The 22,826-nt window shown below is 44.3% G+C and overlaps 1 protein-coding gene across 1 annotated transcript in view; it reads right to left on the reverse strand.

The window, feature by feature from the left end:
- Positions 1-19,567, reverse strand: part of LOC120990708 (von Willebrand factor A domain-containing protein 5A-like) — a 198,422-nt gene extending 178,855 nt beyond the window's left edge. Inside the window, exon 1 of the mRNA XM_040419614.1 lies at positions 19,476-19,567. The gene's annotated coding sequence lies outside the window, so the exon portion shown is untranslated. The remainder of the gene's footprint in view (positions 1-19,475) is intronic.
- Positions 19,568-22,826: the final 3,259 nt, after the last annotated feature.

The raw sequence follows: 22,826 nt of genomic DNA on the forward strand, positions 1-22,826 counted from the left end.
ATCCTCAGCTGTATCATGTGACCAGAACTCTGACTTTCCAAATAATACAGCGTCTTATGTGAGGACAGGAAGTCAGTTTCTCTATGTATTCCTATGGGAACCTCAGTGTTAGGCCTATTGCACACGACCGTATGGCTTTTTCAGTGTTTAGCGGTCCGTTTTTCACAGATCCGTTGTTCCGTTTTTTGTTTCCGTTGTGCTTCCGTTTCTGTTCTGTTTTTCCGTTCCGTTTTTCCGTATGGCATATACAGTATACAGTAATTACATAGATAAAATTGGGCTTGGCATAACATTTTCAATAGATGGTTCAGCAAAAAACGGAACGGAAACGGAAGACATACGGATGCATTTCCGTATGTGTTCCGTTTTTTTTGCGGACCCATTGACTTGAATGGAGCCACGTAACGTGATTTGCGGGCAATAATAGGACATGTTCTATGTTAAAACGGAACGGAAAAACGGAAATACGGAAACGGAATGCATACGGAGTACATTCCGTTTTTTTTGCGGAACCATTGAAATAAATGGTTCCGTATACGGATCGTATACGGAACGCAAAAAACGGCCAGTAAACGGGGGAAAAAAACGGTCGTGTGCAGGAGGCCTTAATCTCATAGGAATGAATAGAGAAGTAACTGACTTCCTGTCCTGTGCCAGTTGGAGATCAGAGTGCTGGTCACATGACACAGCTGAGGATCAGATGGGAGGTTATATCTTCACTGCAGTTTACATCATGTACTTTTCTAACAGGTCAGAGAATACATATTTGTGTGGGAGTGCTATTTACAGGGTTTTTAAATACTCTTAATGAACATTAAAATTCCAAAAACAGTTTTTTAATCACTTTCTTTTGTATTGAGATCTGATCACTTGATATTATAAGGCCTGGGGCTGCACTACTGAAAAATTCTGATGACATATCCGGTCAGATGCAGTATTGTGTGGGTCCAGACTTCCAAATACACTGATGTCCCCACATGTACACACATAAATGGCTGGAAGGATGTAGATCCTGATGCAGATAATACACACAAGGTTTTCAATATGTGAAGAATGAGAGTAATGTGGGAGCGGTGGCTGACACTACACTTCCTGATCACACTCAATACACCTGTATTTCTTCAGTAGGTCACTGACTATGTATTCCTTCAGGCAAACTCCTCCCAACTACACCCATCAGCTTCTCAGGGAGAATTGTCAGAAATTACAGATACTCCCACGTGAGCAAATAAAGTGTAATACAGTACTAAGGGAGAGATTCACAAGGCAAAATCTGAGTCCAAACTTACACTGCTCAAAAAAATAAAGGGAACACTTAAACAACACAATGTAACTCCAAGTCAATCACACTTCTGTGAAATCAAACTGTCCACTTAGGAAGCAACACTGAGTGACAATCAATTTCACATGCTGTTGTGCAAATGGATAGACAACAGGTGGAAATTATAGGCAATTAGCAAGACACCACCAATAAAGGAGTGGTTCTGCAGGTGGTGACCACAGACCACTTCTCAGTTCCTATGCTTCCTGGCTGATGTTTTGGTCACTTTTGAATGCTGGCGGTGCTTTCACTCTAGTGGTAGCATGAGACGGAGTCTACAACCCACACAAGTGGCTCAGGTAGTGCAGCTTATCAGGGATGGCACATCAATGCGAGCTGTGGCAAGAAGGTTTGCTGTGTCTGTCAGCGTAGTGTCCAGAGCATGGAGACGCAACCAGGAGACAGGCCAGTACATCAGGAGACGTGGAGGAGGCCGTAGGAGGGCAACAACCCAGCAGCAGGACCGCTACCTCCGCCTTTTTGCAAGGAGGAACAGGAGGAGCACTGCCAGAGTCCTGCAAAATGACCTCCAGCAGGCCACAAATGTGCATGTGTCTGCTCAAACGGTCAGAAACAGACTCCATGAGGGTGATATGAGGGCCCGACGTCCACAGGTGGGGGTTGTGCTTACAGCCCAACACCGTGCAGGACGTTTGGCATTTGCCAGAGAACACCAAAATTGGCAAATTCGCCACTGGCGCCCTGTGCTCTTCACAGATGAAAGCAGGTTCACACTGAGCACATGTGACAGACGTGACAGAGTCTGGAGACGCCGTGGAGAACGTTCTGCTGCCTGCAACATCCTCCAGCATGACCGGTCTGGCATTGGGTCAGTAATGGTGTGGGGTGGCATTTTTTTGGAGTCCCGCACAGCCCTCCATGTGCTCGCCAGAGGTAGCCTGACTGCCATTAGGTACCGAGATGAGATCCTCAGACCCCTTGTGAGACCATATGCTGGTGCGGTTGGCCCTGGGTTCCTCCTAATGCAAGACAATGCTAGACCTCATGGCTGGAGTGTGTCAGCAGTTCCTGCAAGACGAAGGCATTGATGATATGGACTGGCCCGCCCGTTCCCCAGACCTGAATCCAATTGAGCACATCTGGGACATCATGTCTCGCTCTATCCACCAACACCACAGACTGTCCAGGAGTTGGCAGATGCTTTAGTCCAGGTCTGGGAGGAGATCCCTCAGGAGACCGTCCGCCACCTCATCAGGAGCATGCACAGGCGTTGTAGGGAGGTCATACAGCCACGTGGAGGCCAGACACACTTCTGAGCCTCATTTTGACTTGTTTTAAGTACATTACATCAAAGTTGGATCAGCCTGTAGTGTGTTTTTCCACTTTAATTTTGAGTGTGACTCCAAATCCAGACCTCCATGGGTTGAAAAAATTAATTTCCATTTTTTAATTTTTGTGTGATTTTGTTGTCAGCACATTCAACTATGTAAAGAACAAAGTATTTCAGAAGAATATTTAATTCAGTTCTAGGATGTGTTATTTTTGTGTTCCCTTTATTTGTTTGAGCACTGTATATTGCATGGACTGCTGTAGTTTACTGCATGCACTGCACCTCCAGGCGCATACTATGATATTTAGCAACTGCACGACTATCCTATATATGTATTAGGCCCCTTTCACACGGGCGAGAATTCCGCGCGGGTGCAATGCGTGAGGTGAACGCATTGCACCCGCACTGAATCCGGACCCATTCACTCCAATGGGGCTGTGCACATGAGCGGTGATTTTCACGCATCACTGGTGCGTTGCGTGAAAATCTCAGCATGCTCTATATTGTGTGTTTTTCACGCAACGCAGGCCCCATAGAAGTGAATGGGGCTGTGTGAAAATCGCAAGCATCCGCAAGCAAGTGCGGATGCGGTGAGATTTTCACACATGGTTGCTAGGAGACGATCGGGATTGGGACCCGATATTTATTATTTTCCCTTATAACATGGTTATAAGGGAAAATAATAGCATTCTTAATACAGAATGCTTAGTAAATAGTGATGGAGGGGTTAAAAAATAAAAAACAATTAATAAACTCACCTTTATCCACTTGAATGCTCAGCCTGGCATGTCTTCTTTCTTTTTTGATGAAAAGGACCTGTGGTGATGTCACGACGCTCATTACATGGTCCATCACATGGTCCATCACCCTGGTGATGGGCCATGTGATGAGCGCAGTGACGTCATCAAAGGTCCTTTAGCCAGGTCCTGAAGAAAGTAGAAAGAATAGGAGATCCGCTACACGATCAAGTGGATGGGGTGAGTTAAATTTGTTTATTATTTTTAACCCCTCAATGGACATTTTACTATGCATTCTGTATTAAGAATGATATTATTTTCCTTTATAACCATGTTATAAGGGAAAATAATAAAATCTACACAACACCTAACCAAAACCCGAACTTCTGTGAAGAAGTCTGGGTTCGGGTTTGGGTACCAAACATGACGATTTTTCTCACACGTGTGCAAAACGCATTAAAACGCTTTGCACTCGCGTGGAAAAATCGCGTATTTTCCCGCAACGCACCCACATCTTGTCCAGCCCTCACACGCGACGCCCGTGTGAAAGAGGCCTTACTCTTCCTCTGTGTATAACCTAATGCAGGGATCAGCAATCTTCGGCACCCCAGCTGCTGTGAAACTACAACTCCCAGCATCAGTGGCGTTGCTATATGACTGGACCCCACAGCAAGTTTTTGAATGGGGCCTCCCCCCCAGAAACTTCCTTGCAGCCCCCTCTTCTTGTGCTGGAAAGAAGGAAACAGGTCAGCACTTCACCTTGGTATTGCACGCTGCACGGGAGAGGAGCAACCTCCAATGTATCAAAGATAAAGGAATCCCAGCTGCTGTGTCTTTGTGAATAAGCCTCTTTTTATTTTCTCAAAGTAGAATGTCCTACAACCAGGACCGGTTTCGGCATGCAAGCCTTTCTCAACAGATACATCCAAAACAGAAAAATCAAGCTATATATAACATATAGTACCGCCCATCTAGGGACGTCTCCACCCATTCTAATGTGTGGTATTCAATTAATGATCAATCAAACTGATTAAACAAGGTGAGACAAAGTAACATATAACTGAAATTTATATTTGTATTCTACCTTATTGAAGAATCTAAATGTTCATATTTATTCATATTTCCATCATAAGGCTGAGGTCTAGAGAAAGTGCATAAAAGTGTATATCAATCATCTATAATAAACGTATTAATCTGTTCACAACAATCTTATAAATGTATGGCCTCATAGTCTCTGTTTAGACCCCTTGGATGCAGTGTATCTAAGGTGTGGATCCAAAAGGCCTCTCTTCTAAGGAGAAGTCTCTTGATATCACCTCCTCTTCTAGGTCTCTTTATTTGTTCCAATACTTGAAACCGCAATTGTGCAACTGTGTGTTTAAATTTTTCAAAATGATATGGGACCGGTAACATAAGTTTTTTTGTCCTTATGTTTCGAAAATTTAAAAATAAAAGGAAATAAATGTGTTTTTCACATTTTTGATGCATTTTTAATAGCAAACATACTTTTTTTTTAAAGGGGTTATCCGAGAATAAAAAATGTCCCCCATGCGCCCGGGCCCCTCACACTGAATATACTTCCCTGGCTCCCCATGCCACTCCTGGTCCCCGTACCGCCGCAACTGCTTCTCCCATGCACGGATGAAAACATCTGGTGTGGGGGGGAGCAGCCAATGGCAGGCGGTGACAGGGACGATCCTTCCTAACATCGTGGGTGACGCTAGGGAGGCTTGTACCCGTCACCGCCTGCCACTGGCTGCTCCCCCCCCCCCCCCCCCCGACACCAGATGTTTTCATCCGCTCATGGGGAGAAGCAACTGCAGCGGTACGGGGACCAGGAGAGGCATAGAGAGTGGGGAGCCAGGCAAGTATATTCAGAGTGAGGGGCCCGGGGCATATGGGGGAGCATTTGTTAGTATCGGATAACCCCTTTAGGTTATGTCCCCTTTTTTTTTATGTAGGGGGACATGTAGTTTATGGTCATCGGGGACAGGGCAAGAAGCTGCAGTATGGTATGCTTTGCCATTTATTTATTTTTTGTCTTTACTTTTTTTAATTTTACACTTTGGAGAGTATTAGTTTAGTTTTTAAAACATTTTATTGAATACACATCAACAATGACATAGGGCAGACATGTATAACAGAGATACAAAAAGATTTCCTGTGTGTAGCATATACCGAATTTATAATACTGTACATCTAGATTGACCTCAGACCTTCACATCCCCCATGTCACTGTATATTATACAGGAATAGAACAGATATTTTCCTTTATGTAAAGACTCTGATAAATTGTATATTTAAGAACAATAACGACATATCGCTGAGTATAGATAAATTGATTCTATAAACGGTAATTAACAGTACAAGATGTTCAGGCAGGTAATGTAACTGAGTTTCCTGAATTTCTTCCAATTTTCCCAAATCCCTTCAAACACAGATGCAGTTTGTTCAACTCCCAATGAGCCAATTGTTCCATTCTATACACTGGGTCACACTTGGCAAGCCATTGTGAAATCGCCAGGGTGGCCGTGTCTTTCCAGTGCGACAATGTAGTGCGACAATGTAATAGAGCAGCACGAAATGCCAGCAGAATGCTTGGATGTATAGGGAGAGGTATAAGCAGTAGAAAGAGTGAAGTGCTTATGCCGCTGTACAGAACACTGGTGAGTATTGTGCGCAGTACTGGAGGCCATATCTCCAGAAGGATATAGATACTCTAGAGAGAGTTCAGAGAAGAGCTACTAAACTAGTACATGGATTGCAGGATAAAACTTACCAGGAAAGGTTAAAGGACCTTAACATGTATAGCTTGGAAGAAAGAAGAGACAGAGGGGATATGATAGAAACTTTTAAATACATAAAGGGAATCAACTCGGTAAAGGAAGAGAGCATATTTAAAAGAAGAAAAACTACCACAAGAGGACACAGTTTTAAATTAGAGGGGCAAAGGTTTAAAAGTAATATAAGGAAGTATTACTTTACTGAGAGAGTAGTGGATGCATGGAATAGCCTTCCTGCAGAAGTGGTAGCTGCAAATACAGTGAAGGGGTTTAAGCATGCATGGGATAGGCATAAGGCCATCCTTCATATAAGATAGGGCCGGGGGCTATCCATAGTATTCAGTATATTGGGCAGACTAGATGGGCCAAATGGTTCTTATCTGCCGACACATTCTATGTTTCTATGTTTCTATGTTTCTATGACAATTAGGCGCGCTGCCGCTAGCAAATGCTGTTGCAGGCGTGAATCTTGTTTGTTGTTAGTGTTTACTGGAATCATACCTAAAAGGCATACTTGAGGTGTGGGACGTACTTTATCGTCATAGCTGTAAGCTGTTCGGGCATGCTGGGAGATGTAGTTTTGCAACAGCTGGAGGGTCGCAGGTTAAGCATGCCTGTGTTAGACTAAGGCCTCATGCACACGACCGTTGTTTTGGTCCACATCCGAGCCGCAGTTTTTGCAGCTTGGATGCGGACCCATTCACTTCAATGGGGCCGCAAAAGATGCGGACAGCCATCCGTGTTTTGGGGATCCGCAATTTACGGACCGCAAAACACACAACGGTCGTGTGCATGAGGCCTAGGGGGTGTATCCACACATTCTGATACTGGCAACAATGATTGGAGACGGTCAGACAGTGTAAGGACACCCACAGCTGGTAACACGCAGTTGTCAATAGATTCATACATTTCTAGTAGGAATAACACAACACAATTCTAAGAGACGATGCTCCAGGATTGTTACTGTAACAAGACTTCATGTACTAAAATAGACAGATTGTTTTTTAAAGAAAAAAAACTATATATCTCTCACCAGAAGGTGGAGCTTACTTCGATGGAGGCAGTAGGAGTGCAAAACCCCAGGACGGGAGGCATCTGCAATTGCTTGTAATGTTATGCCATGTTATGTTATATTCTGCGCTAAGTAAAGAGAGACTTTTATACATTTACTTCTGGCCTTATTCCGCAAAACCACCTTTCCACGGCACCGATATTCAAGGAGCAACAAACTGAGGGAGTACACGTGACATAACATCTCATCAGAGCCACTACCACTCCCATCCTCTGCCTTAGACCTCTTTCACACGACCGTATGGCTTTGTCAGTGTTTTGCGGTCCGTTTTTCACAGATCCGTTGTTCCAGTTTTTGTTTCTGCTTCTGTTCTGTTTTTCCGTTCCGTATGGCATATACAGTATACAGTAATTACATAGAAAAAATTGGGCTAGGCAGAAAAATTTTCAATAGATGGTTCAGCGAAAAACGGAACGTATACGGAAGACATCCGGATGCATTTCCGTAAGTGCTCCGTTTTTTGGGGGGACTAATTGACTTGAATGGATTTGCGGGCAATAATAGGACATGTTCTAGCTTTCAATGGAAAGGAAAAGCGGAAATACGGAAACGGAATGCATACGGAGTACATTCCGTTTTTTTTTATTCTCTGACCTGTTAGAAAGGTACATGATGTAATCTGTGGTGAATATAATCTTCTTACCAGTGACTGTATTTGTGAGTTATGACCTCCCTTCTGATCCTCAGCTGTGTCATGTGGCCAGCACTCGGACTTTCCAAATAACACAGCGTCTTATGTGAGGACAGGAAGTCAGTTTCTCTATGTATTCCTATGGGAATCTCAATGTTAATCTCATAGGAATGAATAGAGAAGTAACAGACTTCCTGTCCTGTGCCAGTTGGAGATTAGAGTGCTGGTCACATGACACAGCTGAGGATCAGATGGGAGGTTATACCTTCACTGCAGTTTACATCATGTACTTTTCTAACAGGTCAGAGAATAAATATTTTTGTGGGAGTGCTATTTACAGGGTTTTTAAATACTCTTAATGAACATTAAAATTCCAAAAACAGTTTTTTATTCACTTTCTTTTGTATTGAGATCTGATCACTTGATATTACTGTCATAAGGCCTGGGGCTGCACTACTGAAAAATTCTAATGACATATCCGGTCAGATGCAGTATTGTGTGGGTCCAGACTTCCAAATACACTGATGTCCCCACATGTACACACATAAATGGCTGGCAGGATGTAGATCCTGATGCAGATAATACACACAAGGTTTTCAATATGTGAAGAATGAGAGTAATGTGGGAGCGGTGGCTGACACTACACTTCCTGATCACACTCAATACACCTGTATTTCTTCAGTAGGTCACTGACTATGTATTCCTTCAGGCAAACTCCTCCCAACTACACCCATCAGCTTCTCAGGGAGAATTGTCAGAAATTACAGATACTCCCACGTGAGCAAATAAAGTGTAATACAGTACTAAGGGAGAGATTCATAATGCAAAATCTGAGTCCAAACTTATACTGTACAGACTGCTGTAGTTTACAGATGCACTGCACCTCCAGGCGCATACTATGATATTTAGCAGCTGCACGACTATCGTATATATGTATTAGGCCCCTTTCACACGGGCAAGAATTCCGCGCGGGTGCAATGCGTGAGGTGAACGCATTGCACCCGCACTGAATCCGGACCCATTCACTCCAATGGGGCTGTGCACATGAGCGGCACCCTAGCTGCATTGCTATATGACTTGGCCCCACAGCAAATTTTTGAATGGGGCCTCCCCCCCCCCCAGAAACTTCCTTGCAGCCCCCTCTTCTTGTGCAACCCCCTCTCCTGTAGCAGGTTACGATCACTCTCTCTTTATGTAATTTTTATTTCAGTACTTACACTCACCTAAAGAATTATTAGGAACACCATACTAATACGGTGTTGGACCCCCTTTTGCCTTCAGAACTGCCTTAATTCTACGTGGCATTGATTCAACAAGGTGCTGATAGCATTCTTTAGAAATGTTGGCCCATATTGATAGGATAGCATCTTGCAGTTGATGGAGATTTGAGGGATGCACATCCAGGGCACGAAGCTCCCGTTCCACCACATCCCAAAGATGCTCTATTGGGTTGAGATCTGGTGATTGTGGGGGCCATTTTAGTACAGTGAACTCATTGTCATGTTCAAGAAACCAATTTGAAATGATTTGAGCTTTGTGACATGGTGCATTATCCTGCTGGAAGTAGCCATCAGAGGATGGATACATGTTCTCATTCTGTTTACGCCAAATTCGGACTCTACCATTTGAATGTCTCAACAGAAATCGAGACTCATCAGACCAGGCAACATTTTTTCAGTCTTCAACAGTCCAATTTTGGTGAGCTCGTGCAAATTGTAGCCTCTTTTTCCTATTTGTAGTGGAGATGAGTGGTACCCGGTGGAGTCTTCTGCTGTTGTAGCCCATCCGCCTCAAGGTTGTGCGTGTTGTGGCTTCACAAATGCTTTGCTGCATACCTCGGTTGTAATGAGTGGTTATTTCAGTCAACGTTGCTCTTCTATCAGCTTGAATCAGTCGGCCCATTCTCCTCTGACCTCTAGCATCCACAAGGCATTTTCACCCACAGGACTGCCGCATACTGGATGTTTTTCCCTTTTCACACCATTCTTTGTAAACCCTAGAAATGGTTGTGCGTGAAAATCCCAGTAACTGAGCAGATTGTGAAATACTCAAACCGGCCCGTCTGGCACCAACAACCATGCCACGCTCAAAATTGCTTAAATCACCTTTCTTTCCCATTCTGACATTCAGTTTGGAGTTCAGGAGATTGTCTTGACCAGGACCACACCCCTAAATGCATTGAAGCAACTGCCATGTGATTGGTTGACTAGATAATTGCATTAATGAGAAATAGAACAGGTGTTCCTAATAATTCTTTAGGTGAGTGTATTTGTATTTATTATTTAAAACTTCGAAAATTTTAAAATAAAAGGAAATAAATGTGTTTTTCACATTTTTGATCTATTTTTAATAGCAAACATACTTTTTTTTAAAGGGGTTATCCAAGACTAAAAAATGTCCCCCATGCGCCCGGGCCCCTCACACTGAATATACTTACCTGGCTCCCCATGCCACTCCTGGTCCCTGCACCGCCGCAACTGCTTCTCCCCATGCACGGATGAAAACATCTGGTGTTGGGGGGAGCAGCCAATGGCAGGCGGTGACGGGATGATCCTTCCTAGCATCGCGGGTGACGCTAGGGAGGCTTGTCCCCATCACTGCTTGCCATTGGCTGCTCCCCCCCTTCCCGACCCCAGATGTTTTCATCCATGCATGGGGAGAAGCAACTGCAGCGGTACGGGGACCAGGAGAGGCATAGAGAGTGGGGAGCCAGGCAAGTATATTCAGAGTGAGGGGCCCGGGGCATATGGGGGAGCATTTGTTAGTCTCGGATAACCCTTTTAGGTTATGTCCCCTTTTTTTGATGTAGGGGGACATGTAGTTTGTGGTCATCGGGGACAGGGCAAGAAGCTGCAGTATGGTATGCTTTCCCTTTTTTTTTTGTCTTTACTTTTTTTTTTTTTACACTTTGGAGAGCATTAGTTTAGTTTTTAAAACATTTTATTGAATACACATCAACAATGACATAGGGCAGACATGTATAACAGAGATACAAAAAGATTTCCTGTGTGTAGCATACACCGTATTTATAATACTGTACATCTAGATTGACCTCAGACCTTCACATCCCCCATGTCACTGTATATTATACAGGAATAGAACAGATATTTTCCTTTATGTAAAGACTCTGATAAATTGTATATTTAAGAACAATAACAACATATCGCTGAGTATAGATAAATTGATTCTATAAACGGTAACTAACAGTACAAGATGTTCAGGCAGGTAATGTAACTGAGTTTCCTGAATTTCTTTCAATTTTCCCAAATCCCTTCAAACACAGATGCAGTTTGTTCAACTCCCAATGAGCCAATTGTTCCATTCTATACACTGGGTCACACTTGGCAAGCCATTGTGAAATCGCCAGGGTGGCCGTGTATTTCCAGTGTGTTGCGACAATTAGGCGCGCTGCCGCTAGCAAATGCTGTTGCAGGCGTGAATCTTGTTTGTTGTTAGTGTTTACTGGAATCATACCTAAAAGGCATACTTGAGGTGTGGGACGTACTTTATCGTGACAAATCTTGGACAGCATCTCACAGACACCTGTCCAAAATGGGACAATCAAAGAACATGTCCACCAGATGTGTAGAAAGGAGCCTGAACTATGGAGGCATCTCCAGCACAACGGCGTGGTTGTAGGAAAGAGCCTGTGTAGTCTCTCCGGGGTATAGTACCATCTAGTGAGCATTTTCTAATAATTCTCTTGGAGACGTACCCATCTGGACACTTTAGGGGTACGTGCTAGCAATGACTTCACTACAGCCTCCGAGAAGAGTATGTGCAAATCATCCTCCCACTTCTTAATAACGGGTGGTCTCCCAAGCGTTTCATTAGGAAGGAGAAGGTTATATATTTTGGATATCTTTTTCATGGGCTCTCTCCTACCTATACTCATATGTTTGAAATCTGTGTGAAGAGTGTCCCCCCGGTACCTTAAGTTTTTTCAAAGCCTGAAGGGGGTGTAGCTGATGTATGCTGGAGAGATTGGTAGGCGGGAAGCTCTCACCCTCTGAATCTCCTGTCTCATTATGAAGCCCTAACACATCCCATATCACGCTTTTATTGCATTTGCCTACATCAGTAGTGGTAGACCTGAACTCTGCTGAGGAGTCCCACAGCACATCTCTCACTTGGAGCAGAGGGGTAAGAGGGTTCGTGAGTAGGCAGTCAGCCAGCCACGTTTACCAAATCTTAATAGTATTGTACGTTAAGGAATTAGTGACCATCTTGAGCATGTCAAGCCTGTGGTTCCTGGCCAGAGCTAAAGCGCGCAAGGGTATCTTTGACATAGCTTGTTCCAGGGACAGGGCTCCAGGTGACAACCAAAATGGTCGCCAATGCGACTTAGAATTTACTAATGGTGACAAGACTTTTTAGTCTTGTCGCCATTTGCGACTAGACCCGCCACCGCAGCTCTGCAGTTGAATACAGCGGCGGGGCACAGGAGATGATAGTTCTCTGCCCCGCCGCCAATGTTCTTCTCAGTAGCGCAGTGGAGAAGGAGTCTCTCCCTCCCCCTTGTGCTGCTGCCGCCGCCGCCGCCAATAAGAAGAGAGATGGGAGGAGGAGGGGAAGGGCTGTGGCCACAGTGCCACCAAAGAAGATAACTGACCTGTTAATACAAATACAGGAGGCGGGTGCCGGAATCAAATAGCCGGCCCCCGACCTCTATGACACGGAGCTGCGATCTGCTGCAGTTAACCCCTCAGGTGTGGCACCTGAGGGGTTAACTGCAGCGGATCGCAGCTCCTTGTCATAGAGGTCGGATGCCAGCTATTTGATTCCGGCACCCGACTCCTGTATTTGTATTAACAGGTCAGTTATCTTCTTTGGTGGCACTGTGGCCACAGCCCTTCCCCTCCTCCTCCCAAATTTTTTTTTATTTTTTTTTGTTCATGATAATGCAAAAGGATCCGTTTTGACTTTACATTGAAAGTCAATGGGGGACGGATCCGTTTGAAGATTGAGCCATATTGTGTCAACATTGTAAGTCTGGACGGATCCATTTGCCTCCGCACGGCCAGGCGGACACCCGAACGCTGCAAGCTGCGTTCAGGGGTCCGCCTGCTGAGCGGAGGACAAACGGTGCCAAACTGATGCATTCTGAGCGGATCCGCATCCACTCAGAATGCATTAGGGCTGGACGGATGCGTTCGGGGCCGCTTGTGAGAGCCTTCAAACGGAACTCACAAGCGGAGCCCCGAACGCTAGTGTGAAAGTAGCCTTAATTAGCGCCCTACGTCTGAACCAGGAAGTACAGGAGACATCCCATGACTTAATGAGAGAATCGATAGTGGCAGGGAGACTATAATTTTCTCTATATAGGTCCCTAGGTTTAGGAGTGAGGTTTATTCCCAGAAAAGGGATGCTACCCTTTACCCATTTAAAAGGGGCTTTGGAGAGCATTATAACATTACCTTTTTTTTTTTTTTTAAACTTCTCTTTATTGAAAGAAAATGATACTGACATATCACAGGATCACATCTATTTTTTGAAAAAAGACATTGACAGCTCCGATTTACAGCTTTCCGCATCGATGCGTTCTAGCATCAAGCAATGTGTGGTTAAACGAAGGACTTCATCTATGCTTGGTACACTGGGACGAAGCCAATGAGATAATATACTTTGTTTGGCCGCTAGTAGAATCACATGGATTGCATCTACTAGTCGTGATCGAGTTTCCGATCTCCCCACATGGAATAATATTAATTCTGGATCCAATGGGATCTTCACTTGGCATTTGGTATTAATCCTATCAATGAAGGATTTCCAGAAAGCTTGGATTTTCACACAAGACCATAATCCATGTGTGACATCAGTATTCGGAAGATTACATTTAGGGCAATGAGTTATTCTGTCAGGTGGAATAGGAGCTGTACCCTTTGGTAAGTGAAAACCATATATGGCTCTATGTACAACTTTGAAATATGTTTCTCTCCATATTTCATTGCTGACTATTTTCCTAACCTTGTCCCATCCCATCAGTAACTGATCAGGGAGGTTCATGTCAGGAAAATCTTTCAGCCAGGACTTAAATAAAGATATATCTCCTTTCCTAGAATCCTCCTCTCCCGCACCACCCAGTAATGTGTCAAAAGGGCCAGGTAAAAACTCCCTAGTTAGAGCTCTCGCTTTTTTTTTGTATAAAAGCCTTAACCTGATAGTATGCTAAAAAATGGTTCGGAGGTATTCCATGTGTGGATTGTACCTCTTGGAAGTTATAGAATTTCCGTTCTTCCTGTTTCCACATGTGGCTGACCTTTGATATACCTTTCCGTGCCCATTGTACCAATTGTTTATTGGTTATGGCAGCTTCAAATTCAGCGTGGCCCATAGTAACATGTTTTTTGAGATCCCACATGGGAGGTCAAAAATCTTCCTGATTGCTCTCCAGGTTGCGATAGTATCTCTAAGAAGAATGCTCCGTTTAATCGATGGAGGCAATCGAGAAAATTTAGTATGCAACAATGCGTTCAGTTTCCAGGGTTTCACTAGTTCTTTCTCTACATGGAGAACTGAATAGTAAGACGTGTCCTGCATCCAATCCGGACCATGCCTCATCAAACTGGCTAAGTTTTATTTTCTAATGTCCGGGAAACCTAGTCCCCCTCTTGATTTAAGTCTATTTAGCGTCCGCATAGATATTCTGCTCCTCTTATTCTGCCAAATAAAGGAGCAAAATGCCTGTGACAATTGTTGGACATCAGTATGTTTCAGAAGGAGTGGTAAGGTCTGCATGGGATAAAGGAGCTTGCTGAAGCTCATAATTTTTATCATATAGCACCTGCCCAGAAAAGATATAGGTAGGTTCCTCCACGATATCAATTCTGCTATAATTTTCTTAATTAAAGGAGGATAATTCAAGGAGTAAAGCGTGGACAAAGAGAACCAGGATGGCGCTACCCCAACGCGCGTTTCGGCGTGCCTTCGTCAGGGGGCACGAAGGCATGCCGAAACGCGCGTTGGGGTAGCGCCATCCTGGTTCTCTTTGTCCACACTAGGTCTACTTTTAGGTAAGTTTCAGGTCATAGTCTTCCTCCCACGGCTTTGTGCTGCCGATGTTGAGATTTCTCACTTGGCTTTTTCTATTGCTTTGCTGGTTCCACATAATTCCTGTATTATTATCTTGGTCAGCATACTATGCACTACAGCCGTGGTTGGCTCTCTCACTGATCTTTACTTACCTTATACCATCACATATACATTTTCTTTATCTGGCTCATGAGCTGGTCATTGCACCTTATATATTTATTTTCTCATGACTCTACCATTATTACCTATGTACTTTGTGACCTGTGTGTACATCCAGGGTGGCGCTTGTTTTCTCCTTTCCCTGCGCCCCCCACCCTGTCTTTGGCATCAATTGTATATGTTTTTTATCATGTTCTTGATTCAATAAAATATTCATTTTATTATCATTCTGGTACTCTGAGCTTCCTTCCTTTTCTTTTCTGCCACTATACTCGGAGCTTGTACCGAGTTACCTCTTTTCGGATACCCCAGTACATTCACATTGTGTAGGCACTGTCCTCCATTTGTTTCTGGTATATCCGGGGTCTTCCCCCTTTTTTCTTCTCCCTATGATCAGCCTGGCTGTTACTGACAATCAGCTTCCTGTTCATAAACGTCCTTGACGAGTTAATGCGGTTGAGCCAATTATGAAAGTTATCCCCTAAGATACTGCTGGGACCCCATCCCCCGTATTTCAGTCTTGACGAGCTGTGGGCCAAGCCTTCGCCCATTTGCTTCTATCTTTCTCTATGGGACTATCTCCGGAAGTCCCATAGAGAAAAAAGTGGAGCTGCAGGGCGTATGCTCGGCCCAGTGGTTGGAACCCGCACTGATCAGTTAGCTATCCTCTATCCTGTGGACAGGGGGATCACCTTCATATTTGGCACAACCCCATTAAGTGTGGACCGCCTGGACATATACAGTCAATGGACAGTCCACAAATGGTTAAACAGAGTTTATAACTGAGCAAGCTATATCTCCCTGCCTCTCCCCTGGTTACACAGGTTAGATATATGGTCATTAATGTGCTATAATTAATATTACGCTCCTGACAGAGAATAGTTGACCTTTATCGATGGATTATATGTCCGTTACTCCATTACGTGTTAGTATGGCAGCCATTTTCAGTCTGTATGTGGTCAGGCCTGATCTGGGCCTGTGTTGTCATGACAACCAACCACAGCTGATAACTGTGAGGTGATGGTGCAGGGTGGGCCGCTTAAGTCAACAACCTATAATGCCGGCCGCCCCCCCAAATAATGTCGTAGCTCATCCAGTATGGCTCCTCATCTATACAGACAGTACATTATATACAACTGCAATAAGAATGGGCACAGTCTATATACAGGCCACATAGAGGACGCTGTGTACTACTATGTGTAATAATAGTGCTCCATATATCACCACAGTATAATATATATCATATCACTATTGGGCTCTATCTATAGACACCCTCCATGCACCATGTATGTAATGAGAGGGCTTCACATATCACTATAGGGCTCTCTCTATACAAAATACCTTATTTTTCAGACTGTTAGTCGCACTTTTTTGGCTGGAGGCTGTGCGGCCATCTTGTGCTGCGTCTATCAGTCTGAATGCGGCATTAGAGGGAGGAGACTGAGCTCCGTTCCTGACAGGTCCTGGCAGGGCAGTTGTGACTCCATCTCTGTTATCTGCCCCAACTGTCACCTCCACATACGGTACATCTGGGAAGTGTGACTGGTCAGTGTGCACTCACACATTGGTACACACAGAAGAGTACATGTGTGCAGAGTCTGCCCTGCCAGGACCTTTGTAGCCATGTCCCCCCCCCCCCCCCCCCCCCTCCTCCATGCTGTGCACAGGACAGATCCATCCCAGTAACTCCAGTCTCCTACTACTGCTTCAGACTGGGTAACGCAAGGGTTCACATATGTGTTGTAAACACCGGGAGAGGAACAGATTACTGGGGTTATATACTGAATTCCATGTACCTCTGCGTATATACCATTCTGTATACGTTTACCACACCTATGTATACGTCTACTGTACTATATACCTCGGCATGTATACTATTCTGTATACATTTACCATACCTATGTATACGTCTACTGTACTATATACTATTCTGTATACATTTACCATACCTATGTATACTTCTACTGTACTATATACCTCTGTACTATATACTATTCTGTATACATTTACCATACCTATGTATACTTCTACTGTACTATATACCATTCTGTATACGTTTACCACACCTATGTATGCGTCTACTGTACTATATACCTCGGCATGTATACTATTCTGTATACATTTACCATACCTATGTATACGTCTACTGTACTATATACTATTCTGTATACATTTACCATACCTATGTATACTTCTACTGTACTATATACCTCTGTACTATATACTATTCTGTATACAGTTACCATACCTATGTATACCTCTACTGTACTATATACCTCTGTACTATATACTATTCTATATACATTTACCATACCTATGTATACTTCTACTGTACTATATACCTCTGTACTATATACCTCGGCATGTATACCATTCTGTATACGTTTACCACACCTATGTATACTTCTACTGTACTATGTATACATCTACTGTACTATAGATGCCCGTGATGAGAACATATTCCTACTACTTTACAAATCATTAGTCAGACCACACATGGAGTACTGTGTACAGTTCTGGGCTCCAGTGAACAAGGCAGACATAGCAGAGCTGGAGAGGGTCCAGAGGAGGGCAACTAAAGTAATAACTGGAATGGGGCAACTACAGTACCCTGAAAGATTATCAAAATTAGGGTTATTCACGTTAGAAAAAAGACGACTGAGGGGAGATCTAATTAATATGTATAAATATACCAGGGGTCAGTACAGAGATCTATCCCATCATCTATTTATCCCCAGGACTGTGACTGTGACGAGGGGACATCCTCTGCGTCTGGAGGAAAGAAGGTTTGTACACAAACATAGAAGAGGATTCTTTACGGTAAGAGCAGTGAGACTATGGAACTCTCTGCCTGAGGAGGTGGTGATGGTGAGTACAATAAAGGAATTCAAGAGGGGCCTGGATGTATTTCTGGGGCGTAATAATATTACAGGCTATAGCTACTAGAGAGGGGTCGTTGATCCAGGGAGTTATTCTGATTGCCTGATTGGAGTCGGGAAGGAATTTTTAATCCCCTAAAGTGGGGAAAATTGGCTTCTACCTCACAGGGTTTTTTTTGCCTTCCTCTGGATCAACTTGCAGGATAACAGGCCGAACTGGATGGACAAATGTCTTTTTTCGGCCTTATGTACTATGTTACTATGTTACTATGTTACTACTATGTTACTATGTTACTGTTACTATACCTCGGCATGTATACCATTCTATATACATTTACCATACCTATGTATACTTCTACTTTACTATATACCTCTGTACTATATACCATTCTGTATACATTTACCACACCTATGTATACTTCTACTGTACTATATACCTCTGCGTATATACTATTCTGTATACGTTTACCATACCTATGTGTACCTCTACTGTACTATATACTATTCTGTATACATTTACCATACCTATGTATACTTCTACTGTACTATATACCTCTGCGTATATACTATTCTGTATACGTTTACCATACCTATGTATACGTCTACTGTACTATATACCTCTGTACTATATACCATTCTGTATACATTTACCATACCTATGTATACTTCTACTGTACTATATACCTCTGTACTATATACTATTCTGTATACGTTTACCATACCTATGTATACCTCTACTGTACTATATACCTCTGTACTATATACCATTCTGTATACATTTACCATACCTATGTATACTTCTACTGTACTATATACCTCTGGGTATATACTATTCTGTATACATTTACCATACCTATGTATACCTCTACTGTACTATATACCTCGGCATGTATACTATTCTGTATACATTTACCATACCTATGTATACCTCTACTGTACTATATACCTCTGTACTATATACTATTCTATATACATTTACCATACCTATGTATACCTCTACTGTACTATATACATTACTATTCTGTATACATTTACCATACCTATGTATACCTCTACTGTACTATATACCTTACTATTCTGTATACATTTACCATACCTATGTATACCTCTACTGTACTATATACTATTCTGTATACATTTACCACACCTATGTATACGTCTACTGTACTATATACCTCTGTACTATATACTATTCTGTATACATTTACCATACCTATGTATACTTCTACTGTACTATATACCTCTGTACTATATACTATTCTGTATACATTTACCATACCTATGTATACCTCTACTGTACTATATACCTCTGTACTATATACTATTCTGTATACATTTCCATACCCATGTATACCTCTACTGTACTATATACTGAATATTCTCAATCTCTGTGTGGATGCTTTTCTGTGATGTACTGTACATGTACAGTGTGTACCACACCTCTGGATGTATATGCTATACTGTGTACTGTACTCCAGAATCTACTATATAGTAGTATACGCTGTACTGTGAGGTGTATACACTAGGTGCACCGTACCGCTGTATACATGTACTGCAGCGTTCACATTACCTCCGTCTTCTCAGTGCGTCTGCTTCTCCTGTGCAGTGTGATCAGCTCCGGACTGGTGTCAGTGACTTCCTGTAAACTGGTGGAGGAGGAGGAGGAGGAGGGGGGGCAGTGCTGTAGATGGGCGCGTCCAGGGCTGAAGGGAGAGGACGGGCGGCTCTGCAGTCTGTGTGCACACTCCTCCAACCTGCCATAAACCGCAGCAGGGATAGTCTACATCACAATATAAACTGTGCTCCATTATAAATAATCAGGAAGTTATTATCTCCAAGAATAGTGCACTGCTAAGCCCAAGTATCTAATCCTATCCTGTGATACTGCGCTGCTGTATCTAAGCCTATCATATGTGATACTGCACTGCTGTATCTAAGCCTATCATATGTGATACTGCACTACTGTATCTAAGCCTATCATATGTGATATTGCGCAGCTGTATCTAAGCCTAATAGGCTTAGATACAGCAGCGCAGTATCACATATGAAAGGCTTAGATACAAGCACAGTATCACATGATAATATGTGATACTGCACTGCTGTATGTATCTAAGCCTATCATATGTGATATTGCACTGCTGTATCTAAAAAAAATAGTACAAAAACTAATTGTATGCCATTTAGAATAGAATGTTAGGATCCCGAAAATCCCATTTGGAGCGATCTTCATGGGATTATCAGACATCCCAACCTGCAAAAACTCATTTCAGGGAGGTGCACTTCTCATTTAAGGGAGGTTTTCTTTTTTTTTCTTTCACAAAATTTTTATTACATTTTCCAAACATATGCAGTATCTGCACACTTTGCTCTATGGTGTGGAGGACTGGGCTCATTACCCTGCCCCAAATTATCATATTTATGTATATGATTAAAGGGATTCTGTCACCACCTATAAGCCCTGTGAGCTAAACATCTGCTCATGTCCAGGGCAGCATTCTGATTTCTAAGGTGGCCTTATAAAAGCTATTTGTGGCTTTATTCTGCGGAAAAACAGGTTTTACTAACCTGTCAATCATTGAATTAAGGTGCCCAAGCAGGGGAGGTCTGTGGATGCATGGTGCCCGGCCGCACGCATCGCCGTTCGTGCCCAGCGCCGCCTTCTACTCCTCAGTGTCGCCTCTCCCTCCCCCTCCTACCGCTTTGAGATCCCGCGCGTGCGCACAGGCTCAGCCTGATGCGCCGTTGCGGACTGCTGGCATCGGCTTCTTCTTGCACTGTGCGCACGCGCCGAGAAGGGGACGCTGCTACAAGTTGCCGGAAAGGTTTACTGCGAGTAAACTAGAGATGGGAAGTTCGGATCTTTCACATGAATCGGTTCATTTGAATCAGTTCATTCAAATGAACCGATTCATGAATCGAATCTTCGGTTCATTCGCTGAGCTAATCAAGAAGCAAGTGAAACGAAGCTTAGGTTGCGCAATGCGCATGCGCGGATGCTTCCATTCACTTGCTGACTCGCTGAGTCGGCTCTTGGTCTGAGTCAGGAAGTTTATTCTTTAAAACCCTGTGTGTAATTATCTACCCCACTGTAGGAAAAAAACAAGCATTCAGGGGGGTGGGGGGTGAATTTAACATTGGGGTAAATGATATAATTAAAATGGAGGGTTAAATGTGTAAATGTATTTAAAAAAATACATCTCTCTCAATAGTTCTATAGCTACTGAATGAGACAGAAGGAGGGATGCCTTTAACATCTGTATCTCCTTGAGAAGCCAATTTGACCCTAAAGGGTTAATTCAACCTGTAATCTAAACTCTGTCCTGTCTCTTATCTCTCTGCTCTGCTATCAGTGAACCTTTCCAGGATATATTGTTTAACATGCGGGTGTCAGGGAGCCGCTATCTAATAGCGGGAGACTCCCTGAACCTCCGGGAGACTTGAGATCCCTGTATTATGATTATCCCAAGGCCTAGTATTGGGTTTTTGGCGGGAATTTTCCTGCCAAGATAGTGTTTCCCGCCAAAACTTAGCTTGGTTGCCGGGTAAAGGGAAGAATGCGGGTGATTGGCTAGGGTAGGGATCCTATAGGGGAATGGTTGCTGGGGTTAGGACGTTTTAGGTCCCCAGTAACAAACAAGTAGGGCATTGGAGGATAGGTTTGGGGTGGCGGGGTAGATTTTGTATATAAGACGAGGTGGCCGGTATTAGGCTGTCTGCCAAGTTGTGTTTAGGATCCAGCTCAAGACTGCCCGCCTGCCGCCCGTGTGGACTGCTTCCCTGCCTGCCTCGGTCTTCTTTCTTACCATGGAGGAGTTTATTGCAGAGCTCAAGCGGCGTGCTGAAGATGGGGAGACGGCTGCTTGGTTGGATGCCTGCCTGTTGGACCTCTCATCCTCTGCGCCTGACGTGATGGAGCCTGTCGATGTGGTCTCGGCGGCTGTATCGGCAGCTGTGCCGGCTCTGGATGTGGGGAATCCGGCTGTCTCTCCGGCGCTGCACCCCTTGCAGCGTGAGAGGAGGCAGCGCACAATTTTCTCTCCCACCCCCTGCAGGTCCTCACCTGAGCGGCGTTCAGCAGAGAAGCTGCCGGCGTCTGCTGCCAAAACAGGAAGTGGCCTCAAGCGGATGACGTCAGATTGGTTCCAGTCTGCCTGCTAGAAGAAGAGGTTCCCAGCCAGCTCTGCAGGGAGGCTGTCCATCTGCGGCACCGCATCGTAAGAAGAACCGGCAGCGCAGGAGTTGGGTTCCTTCAGGGCAGCGTCCAGCCCAGCAGCTCCGCTCTGGCATTGAGCAGCTGGGTGATGCGTGCCAAGAAGATTCCTTTCAGCAGCCTGACGAATCCGGGCCATCTTCGGATCAACCGGGGGCGGCGTCTGGGGGTAAGTGTGTGTCACTGGTTTAGCGCCTGTTCTAGCATCGTTGTCAAAAGTTGTCCTCCTTGCAGAGTTTGGTCCCCCCTTTACCTGCTCCCAGTGGCGTACATATAGGGGTCGCAGTTGTGACCGGGCCCGGCACCCCAGGGGGCCCGGCCGCCTGCGGACCCCCGGCCCCTGCAGCTGCGCGTGCGCTAATGCGCTAATCTCTCTTGCGGTCAGCACTCAGTTGGCAGGAGCAAGCACGGCGTCTGCGTCAATCCCGCGAGACCTGTGAACTCCTGTGGCAGGTCTCGCGAGAACATGCAAGCGCCTGAACTCAGCAGACAGGAACCAGACGGGAGAGAGACTAGACCTGAACGCAGCAGACGGGACCCGGACGGGAGAGAGACAGAGAGCGAGGACCGCCGGCGCCGAGGAGACAGTCGGTAAGTAAGGAAAATGGATCAGTTTAGTACAGGGGCCCCATGGATTGTGTGTACGCCACTGCCTGCACCTGTAGGTCCGTCCGCTTTGGCGGGTGATGATACTGATGCGTGTCGTGCAGG

This window comes from Bufo bufo, chromosome 2 (genome assembly GCF_905171765.1).
Source record: "Bufo bufo chromosome 2, aBufBuf1.1, whole genome shotgun sequence".
NCBI classification, from domain to species: Eukaryota; Metazoa; Chordata; class Amphibia; order Anura; family Bufonidae; genus Bufo; species Bufo bufo.